We start from the raw sequence: 10,825 nt of genomic DNA, 5'->3' as shown, positions 1-10,825 counted from the left end.
TGAACTTTATGACTGCGTTGGAGAACATGGCTGCTGCTATGCAAGCCACTGCTGAGGCTCTTGGTCAACAGATGAACAACCATGGTAATGATAGAGGTGGAGTTCAGGGCCCGATGACACTGGCAAACTTTTTGAAGGTTAATCCACCTAAGTTCAAGGGAACCACTAGCCCGACTGAGGCCGATACATGGTTTCAGGCCATGAAACGAGCACTGCAAGCGCAAGTGGTACCTGAAGGGCAGCGTGTGGAGTTTGCTACCTATTTGCTCACTGGGGAAGCGTCGCATTGGTGGCAAGGAATCTGACGCCTCCTACAGCAGGGTGACGATTATATCACCTGGGATGTCTTCCAAGAGGAGTTCTATAAGAAGTACTTTCCGACTTCTGCTAGGACGGCCAAGGAGCTTGAATTATTGTAGCTGAAGCAGGGTACTATGTCCGTATCTAAGTATACTGACAAGTTTGAGGAGCTGTTTAGATTCTCTCGTATGTGTCAAGGGACTCCGGTGGAATATGAGGAATGGAAGTGCGTTAAGTATGAAGGAGAACTCCGGAGTGATATTTTCAGCTCAGTGAGACCAATGGAGATCAGAACTTTCTCCGAGTTGGTGAACAAGTGTAGAGTTGCTGAAGAGTGCGTGAAGAAGGCGGCTGCTGAGAGAGAGAGTCACAAAGGATCATTCCCACAGAACCGAGGGAAGAGCTTTGCACCTAGAGGTCCACCTTTCAAGAGGGGAGGTTCTTTTAGGAGGCCAACAACAACAACTCCCAAGGAAAAAGGTTTCGGATGCAGCCTCAGAATGATCAAACTTGTACTAGGTGTGGAAGTCACCATCCGGGAGCACCATGCAAGGCCGGATGGGGTTTGTGCTACAATTATGGAAAGGCGGGGCATAAAGCCGCAAATTGTCCGGAGAAGCAGAAACAAGGTGCTGAGAAAGCACAGCAGACTGGTCGGGTGTTCACCACTTCAGCTATAGGTGCTGAGGGATCTGAGGCACTTATCCGAGGTAACTGTGAAATAGCTGATCAAACTTTAAATGCTTTATTTGATTCGGGAGCATCGCATTCATTCATTGCATTTGAGAAAGCCCATGAGTTAGGATTGAAGATCGTAACCTTAGGTTATGACCTAAAAGTGTATAATACTACCCATAAGGCCATGGTAACTAGGCTAGGATGACCGAAAGTTTTGTTTAGGTTCAAGCAGCATGATTTTGTCCATAATTTAATCTGCTTACCGATGATCGGTCTTGACCTTATCTTGGGATTGGACTGGTTATCTGAGAACCATGTCCTGCTTGATTGTTCTACAAAGTCGGTGTACTTTATGCCGGAAGATACAGGAGGACCGGTCGTGGTGAATAATTATTACTTGAATTCGATGATGGTGAACTGTTCCGAAATCGAATGTCAGGGTATCCTGTTGTTAACCGCTGGTGTTTCGGGTGATGATCAAAGGTTGGAAAAGATTCCAGTGGTGTGTGAGTTTCCGGAAGTGTTTTCCGATGACATTGATGAATTTCCACCTAACTGAGAGGTCAAGTTTGCTATTGAATTGGTGTCTGGGGCGGGACCAATCTCAAGTGCTCCTTACAGAATGTCACCGTTAGAGATGGCCGAGCTAAAGTCTCAGTTAGAGGATTTGTTGGGTAAGAACTTTATCCGACCAAGTGTTTTCCCGTGGGGTGCTCCAATGTTACTGGTAAAGAAGAAAGATGGGAGTATGCGGCTCTGTGTGGATTACAGGCAGCTGAACAAGGTCACGATAAAGAATAAGTATCCATTGCCGAGAATTGATGATCTCATGGATCAATTACAAGGAGTTGGGGTTTTCTCCAAGATCGATTTGCGATCCGGTTATCACCAGATAAGGGTGAGAGGTGAGGATATCCCTAAGACCACTTTCAGGACTCGTTATGGTCATTACGCGTACACTGTAATGTCTTTTGGGTTGACAAACGCTCCTGCAGTATTCATGGATTATATGAACAAAGTGTTCCGTCCGTTTCTGGATAAATTCGTTGTTGTCTTCATTGACAACATACTAATTTATTCCAAGACTAAAGAAGAGCATGCGGAGTACTTGAGGATCATGTTGCAGATCCTAAAGGAGAAGAAACTCTATGTGAAACTGTCTAAGTGTGAGTTTTGGAAGAGTGAGGTGAAGTTTTTGGATCACGTGGTGAGTAAGAAGGGGATAGCTGTAGATCCAGCTAAGGTGGAGGCTGTGATAGATTGGAAGCAACCAACCACATTAACTGAGATAAGGAGTTTTTTGGGCTTAGCTGGCTATTATCGAAGGTTCATCAAAGGCTTTTCACAATTAGCCTTGCCGTTGACAAAGTTAACCCGCAAAGACACTCCGTTCGTTTGGACTCCTGAGTGCGAGGAGAGCTTTCAGGCATTGAAGAAAAAGTTGACCACTGCACCTGTGTTAGTGTTACCTGAGCCGAACGAGCCTTTTGAGGTGTACTGTGATGCCTCATTAAAGGGTCTAGGGTGCGTGCTGATGCAGCATCATAATATGGTGGCATATGCCTCATGACAGTTGAGACCTCATGAAGTTAGTTACCTTACGCACGATTTGGAACTCGCTGCGGTCGTGTTTGCCTTGAAGGTGTGGAGGCATTATCTCTATGGGGTAAGTTCTAAGTCTTCTCCGATCACAAGAGCTTGAAATATCTCTTTGATCAGAAAGAGCTTAATATGAGGCAGAGAAGGTGGATGGAATTATTGAAGGACTACAATTTTGAGTTGAATTACCATCCGGGAAAGGCGAATGTAGTGGCCGATGCGTTAAGTCGGAAGTCGTTATATGCGGCTTGGATGATGCTTCAAGAGGAGAAGTTGCTCAAGGGATTCGAGAGTCTAAAAATTGGTGCTCAAGAAGTATCTGAAACTTTGTGTTTGAGCCGATTAGAAATCTCAAGTGACTTTAAGTCCGAACTCCTAAAGGCCCATGAGAATGATGAAGCGTTATGGAAGGTGTTACCGGCTATTGAGCAAGGGAAACAGTGGAGAGTGTCGGAAGAAAAAGATGGGTTATGGAGATTCAAGGGTAAAATCATTGTGCCGGATATTGGCACTTTGAGGCAAGATATCTTAAAGAAGGCACACAAAAGCAGATTCTCCATTCACCCGGGAAGTACTATGATGTACCATGATTTAAAGGCGATGTTTTGGTGGTCGGGTATGAAGAATGATGTGGCGGAATATGTTTCAAAGTGCTTAACCTGTCAAAAGGTAAAGATTGAACATCAAAGACCTTCCGGAATGTTGCAACCTTTAGAGGTTCCGCAATGGAAGTGGGAAAGTATTACAATGGACTTTGTGTCAGGATTGCCAAGGACTAGGACTGGTTTTGATGCTATCTGGGTGATTGTGGACCGACTGACGAAATCAGCCCACTTCTTACCCATTCGGATGACTTACACCCTTGAGGAACTAGCACGGTTGTACATAACAGAGATTGTGAGACTTCATGGTGTACCGGCTACTATAATCTCTGATAGAGATCCTCGCTTCACTTCGAGGTTTTGGGGTGCATTTTAGAAAGCTTTCGGAACCCGACTAAGCTTGAGTACGGCTTACCATCCTCAAACAGATGGTCAATCCGAAAGGACAATCCAAACACTAGAAGATATGTTGAGAGCTTGTGTTCTGGACCAGCCGGCGAGTTGGGATCGATATATGCCGTTAGTGGAGTTTGCATACAATAATAGTTACCATGCGAGTATCGGAATGGCTCCGTATGAGGCTTTGTATGGGAGAAAATGTCAATCTCCGCTATGTTGGTATGAAGCTAGAGAGAAAGGCTTGTTGGGCCCGGAGATGATAGCTCAGACCACTGAACAAGTCAAGAAAATCCGAGATAGGATGCTTACGGCGCAGAGTCACCAGAAGAGTTACGCCGATCAGAGGCGGAAGCCCTTGAAATTTGAGGAAGGAGATCATATTTTTCTTAAGGTTACTCCAACCACGGGAGTAGGTAGGGCGATTAAAGCAAAGAAGTTGAATCCTCGGTACATCGGTCCATTTCAGATCCTGGAAAGGGTTGGACCAGTGGCATATCGGATGGCTCTACCACCTCATCTTTCGAACCTGCACGACGTGTTTCACGTGTCGCAGCTTCGAAAGTACACTCCTGATGCTAGCCATGTGTTAGAACCTAAATCGGTTCAGTTAAGGGAAGATTTGACGCTTCCAGTGGCTCCAGTCAGAATTGATGATACTAGTATCAAACGGTTGTGTAGAAAAGAGGTTTCATTAGTCAAAGTGGCATGGAGTCGAGGTGGTGTTGAGGAACACACTTGGGAACTTGAGTCGAAGATGCGATCGGATTATCCGCACTTATTCTCAGGTAATTTAATTTGAATTTTGTGGGCAAAATTCCCAATTAGGTGGGTAGAATGTAAAACCCAGTTAATTAACGGCTAATTAACCCATAAATGAGAATTTATTCTAGAAAGCCAAAAATGTGATTTTTATGGCTAAAGATGATAGAGGAGATTGAGACGAGAATTTCGGTATCAATTTTATAGAAATCAGACCAAAATTGGACCGAACGGGCCAAACCGGGCCAACCGGACCCAAAGTGGGCCCTTGGCCCAACTAAACTAAGCCAAAACCCTAGTTTTCAGCACTCTCTCTCCTCATTTGTTACACACACACGCTGAAATGGAGTAAGGGAGGGGAAGAACACTCTCTCAAACTTCTATCTCTCACTTGATTTTCAAACTTCTATAACTTTTGATCTAGAGCTCCGATCGCCGCACCGTTTGTGGCCACGCGTTCATCGCGGAGAGTTCTACAAAACTCATACAATCAATCTTGAGGTAAATCACGTTTTACTCTTCGAATTTCCAGTCTTGATTTCGAGTTTCATGAGCAAAAATGTTGAGATTTTGGACTCTTTGATGTTATAGGACCCAACTCTCTTGAAGGAGAAGGTTAATCTTGTCTCCTTGGACCTTGGGTGTGGTAGGATTCTCATCCCTAGTGTAATTTGTTGTTCTATGATGTTTGGGTATTGAGATGTTGTGTATGGGTATGATGATTGTGGCTTAGGTTGTGTATATGTGAATATTGGGGCTTGATTGAGACCTTGGAAAGCTTGAAAATAGATTTTTGGTGGTAAAAATCTGTTCTTAGAGGTGTTGAGACCTAGAGGACTTGTGGACAAGTGATTTGGAAGTACTCCGGTTGAGCTTGGGAAATCGGTTAAGGTATGGTCTCGATTTCTCGTATCTAATATGTAATGTGGTAGGAAATACTTAGGCTAGAGGCCCTAAGATAGGCATTGAATTGATCATGTTGTTGAATGGTTGAGATATATGATGTGATCATATATGTGATTATGAATATTGATGCCTTGATTGTGTGATATATGAGAAACTGCATGTTGTGATATATGCTTGATGAATGATTGAGGTTGAATTGGTGGGTGGTACCATGTTGATAGTGAGTATGATGATAATTATGTATAATGATGTTTGATTTGGAAATGGTATTATCAAAAATTGGGATGACAAAGGATGTGTGATATGATATTGTGTTTGCCCTGTAGCCATTTGATTGAGAAGTGTTAAAATGGTTGGACGGTGGTTTTGGGAATTTTGGTAAAGTGTCAATGTGTGAGTTGAGGATGGCTTGATGTTGATTTTGGTACATTTTGATTGATTTTGAAAAAAGCGAAATTGGCATGTTTTGGTTGATTTTGAAAAGAGTTGAAAATGGTTTGTTTTGAAAATGGCACCTTGTGGTTTTGTATGAAAACATGGTTTTCGGGCATGTTTTGATGGGACATAACTTGGACTACGGATCCCCGTTTTGTACCAAACTTATTTAGAAATGAAATTGGATCTGGGATGTCCACGCCGCTAGAAGAACGGGCGGAAAACGATTTAAAATGAGAAAGTTATGTTCGTCGAAAGATTGGGGGTTGAATCTGTGAATTCTGCAGCTTTTAACTTAGAAAATTTTTAGCAGAATGACCCTCCGCGTGTAGGCGCACTTGGCGCGTACGCACCGTTCTTCAAGAAAGCACCATCCACGCGTGCGCGTGGTGTGTGCGGGCGCGTCGATGCGCTGCACCAAATGCCTAGCTATTTTCCTGAGAGTTGTGCCAGAGTTGTTCCAGTTTTGTGCCTGGGACACAAGAGCACCCACGCGTACGCGTGGCTGACGCTTGCACGTCGTTTGGCTATTTTTCAATCCGCGCGTCTGCGCGTATGATGCTTGCGCGTCGATGAGTTTTGTGGCCATCCACGCGTGCGCGTGGAGTGCGCGTACGCGTGGCCCTGTTTTCATCCCAAAGTTGATTTTTGAGTTTTAAAGGCCAAATTTCATACTTCTAAGCCTCCGATCTCACCACTTATGTCTTAAATCATTATGATATGCCTAGCAATGAGACAAGGAGCTAGTGAATGTGGTAACTTGCGAGTGAAGCAAGGGAAAAATGAATGATCAATGAGGATCAAAGATGATTATGTGAGATGCGGAGGATGGCGGTGGAAGTGCTTGTTATGCCATGGGCCGAAGGGCCATAATTGTTAATGAATTAGCTGGTTATGGATTTAACCGTGAGCCGGATGGCTGGATCATTGTCGTGTTACGGCGGAGCCATGATTATGGCTAAGTATAAATGCATATATGCTGTTGAATGAATTGTGAATGTTTGCACTTCCACTATCGGAGATGAGGGTTTCCCTGGGAGGAAGCAGTGGCTAGCCACCACGTGCTCCAGGTTGAGACTCAAAGCTCTTTTGACCCTATGTCGTCAGGGTGGCCGGGCACTGTGAAAGCCCCGGATGAGCTCACCCCCATAAATATTTACCAGTGAGGGTGATGGATATGGATCATGATTATGGTCATGATTTGTTGAGTATAACTCGAGTTGGGGAGACACGACAGAGGGACAGTCCAATGGTTAGCTACCAGGACTTGTCGGGTTGGCTCTATAACCGACAGATGATATCATCAGCCACTAGGGACAAGCATTCATCATATGCATACTATATGAATTGTTTGAGATTGCCTATTTGACTGCATATTACTTGCTAATTGTCTAAATGCCTTATCTATTCCTATTTGTATATCTCTTATTTGATTTAGCTGTGTGTGCTACATTATACTCCTGCTGGTGGTTGGGAGGTCTGAAGGAATTGGAAAGGGAAGTATTAGTTAGACTGAAGAATCTTTAGTCAGTTGCCACTTATGGTTTAGCTTGTTTATAAGCTTTGATATTATCTGGAGGAAGTCCTAGGATTGCCTTCGGCTTTCCTCTATCATTACATGTTATATATGGGGAACTGTTACCATGCTGGGGACCTCTGGTTCTCACCCATGCAGATTTTGTGGTTTTCAGATGCAGGACGCGAGGCTTCTCGTTGAGGCATGCTGGAGACTTCTGGATTAGCGAAGATCCTTGTTCTCGGGACTCTGTTTTGATTTTATGATTTCTCTTAGATACTTTTATCCCCATTGAATAATATAAACTGTGATGACTCCTCTTAGAGGGGATTTTGGAGACTAGGTTCTCTGTTTTTGTGTCCCTTTGGGTTTCCTTTGGGGTTTCCTTATTTTATTATATGTATATATTGCTATGCTCGGACCGGTTATCTTCGCATCCAGATTTGAGTTTTGATATCCCCATTTTTGACACTCTTTTGTATATATATAATCTCGCGTTAGCTTATCCCTTTTCATTACGTTATCGATCGGAGTGTTGCGCTTTCGAGTTATGATTTTTGTTTACCACTTTTTCTACAAAGGCTCCTAGTTATAATCAATCATTCATACTACTATACGTACTAAATTTTAATTCTAGAGGTCGTAATACCTTGCCATCTCGAAATTATGACTTAAGCATAAGACCCTGTATGGTAGGTGATAAACCCCATTTTGACGGTTTATCCTGTATTGATTTTAAGAGATTTTATCACTTTTTACCCACATTTATTCAATGAAATAGCATGGTTTTGTGATTGTCTCCTTATTTGTGCTTAGATGTGAAAACAAGCTTTTAGACCCTTAATTTGATGGTTTTAATCCCCCTTTGATTCCACTAGATGCCTTGATATGTTTGTTAGTAATTTCAGATTGAAAAGGCTAGGAATGGATCAAAGGAGTGAAGAGGAAAGCATGCAAAGTGGAGAAATCATGAAAAGTCAAAGAAGTTGAACTCGACCATGGACGCGCGCGCGCACCTGGCGCTTGCGCGCACATGCGAATCACCCCATGGACGCGTACGCGCACAGTGCGTGTACGCGTCGGTGCTGGTTTATGATTTTTTAATGAAAACGTGACCAACGAATTCTCAAGGGTTGTGGGGCCCAATCCCAACCAACTTTGGCGCCAAAGATGCTATTTAAAGCCAAGGATTGAAGAGCAATGGGGATGGCAATCATACACACTCATTAGGATTAGTTTAGAGTTAGTTTCTAGAGAGAGAAGCTCTCTCTTCTCTCTAGAATTAGGATTAGGATTAGGTTTAGTTCTTAGATCTAGGTTTTAATCTTTGCTTTCTTCCACTTCTGTCTCTCAATTCTTTGTTGCTACATTCATCTTCTTCTATTCTTTTGTTATAATTTCCTTTATGTTGTTCTTATATTTTGTTGTAGATCTAGTATTGTTCCTTCTACATTCTTCCAATTCAATAAGAGGTAATTCATAATAATTGTTCTTCTTTGCTTTTCTATTGTTGATCTCTTGCCTTTGTAGTTGTAGATTCCTTTAATTCCTGCAATTAATAATGTTTACTTCTATTGCACTCTATGTGTTTGTTGAAATGCCTCTTCTAAATGTAGTGTAGATTTTGTTCCTCTTGGCCTAGGTAGAGTAATTAGTGACACTTGAGTTATCTAATCCCTTTGTTGATTGATAATTGGAGAGATTGCTAATTGGTTTGGAGTGCACTAAAGCTAGTCTTTCCTTGGGAGTTGGCTAGGACTTGTGGCTCAAGTCAATTCATCCACTTGACTTTCCTTTAATTAGTAAGGGTTAACTAAGTGGTAGCAATGAACAATTCTCATCACAATTGAGAAGGATAACTAGGATAGGACTTCTAATTTTCATACCAAACCAAGAGCCTTTATAGTTGTTAGTTTATTTTCATTTCCATTTACTTTTCATGCTTCTTATCCAAAACCCCAAAATAACTCATAACCAATAACAAGACACTTTATTGTAATTCCTAGGGAGAACGACCCGAGGTTTGAATACTTCGGTTATTAATTTTAGGGGTTTGTTTTAGTGACAAACAACTTTTTGTATGAAAGGATTAGTGCTTGGTTTAGAAACTATACTTTACAACGAGATTTTATTTGAGAAATTCTAAACCGTCAAGAATCCGTTCATCAAAATGGCGCCGTTGCCGGGGATTTGCAATGGTGTTATGTTATTGGTTATTGTATATATGTGAATACTGTGAATATGTTTGCTTTTGTTAGCTCTTGCTAGTTTTAGGATTTAATTTTCTTGCTTCTTATTTGATTTTGTTTTCATTTTCTTCTTGCTATCATGAATTCTCACCTTGGCTATGAGTTTGGTTCTCAACATGTTGTAGGAAATGAGGACTATAATGAAGATGTGTATCAACAATGGGATGACCAAAGGTGGGAGGAGTCATATGCATATGATCAATCCTCATGGCAACAACCCCCACCAATGCACTATGAAGAAGAGTCATTCTATGATGCATATCAATCCAATGGCTATGGTGAATCACCTTGTGACTTTCAAGAACCACCACCATATGCCTATGAAGCATGTCCTCAACATAACTCTCAACCATACTCACAAGCCCCTTCTTACCAACCACCTTCATATGACCCTAATCTATATCCATCCTACCAACAACCATATGAGCCATATGAACCACATATAGAGCCACCACATTCCAACATCAATATTTTCGTGAGCCACCTCCTCCACATTATTACCAAGATGAACCACCTCCAATATATGAAAATTTTCAACCACAAGAGGAATTCTACCTTCCACCACAACCTCACATGGAAGAATATTCATGTCCATCGATCCAAGACCCATATGATCCCTATCATGATATCCAAGCGGAACAAGAGTCAAGGAATCGTCTCAAGGAAGCATTGGATCAATTTCAAGCAACCATGGAGTGTGTTGTGCAACAAGTGGAAAGAGTGGAAAACATAGAACCACCACAACTCTACCAAGAAGAACCACCTTCCTACTATGAACCCTCCCCCCAATTTAATGAACCCTTCCACCCACCCCAATCTCTAATGGATGAAACCTTTGGTGTTCTTGTTCAAGGGCAAGAAGAGATGAGAAGGGATGTGCAAAATTTCATGGCCACCTTGGATGCGGTAACAAATCAATTAGCCTCCCAATGCTTGAACACTCAAGGAACTCCCATGGCTACATGTGGAGAATCGAATGAAGGACATAGCATGAAGGAGAGATTAGAAACTCCGGTGGGAAATGACAGAAGTTGCTTTGTATTGGAACAATTGGAGGAAGCTTTAATTATTGAAGACAAGGAAGAAGTGGTAGAAGACTTAGGAGATGCGGAGCCTCCATGGGAACAAAACCCCTCCAAGATTATTGAAATTGATGCTAGGGAGGAAAGTGCACACCTTCCAAGGCATATCCCATATGAAGACTTGGATGGGATAGAGAAAGAATTGAGTTCCCTTGGTGATGAAGATCAAGCATCAAGTCTTAGTGGTGAAGAATCCTTTAAACATGAAGAACCTTCTCCGGTTGGATTTGAAAGCGTTGAGGAGGTAAATTTCTCTCACCCTCCCTATTATGATTTGAGTAAAGGAAAAAGTTTAGATAA

This window comes from Arachis hypogaea, chromosome 14 (genome assembly GCF_003086295.3).
Source record: "Arachis hypogaea cultivar Tifrunner chromosome 14, arahy.Tifrunner.gnm2.J5K5, whole genome shotgun sequence".
Lineage (NCBI taxonomy): Eukaryota > Viridiplantae > Streptophyta > Magnoliopsida > Fabales > Fabaceae > Arachis > Arachis hypogaea.
Note: the sequence above shows the minus strand (reverse complement) of the source record.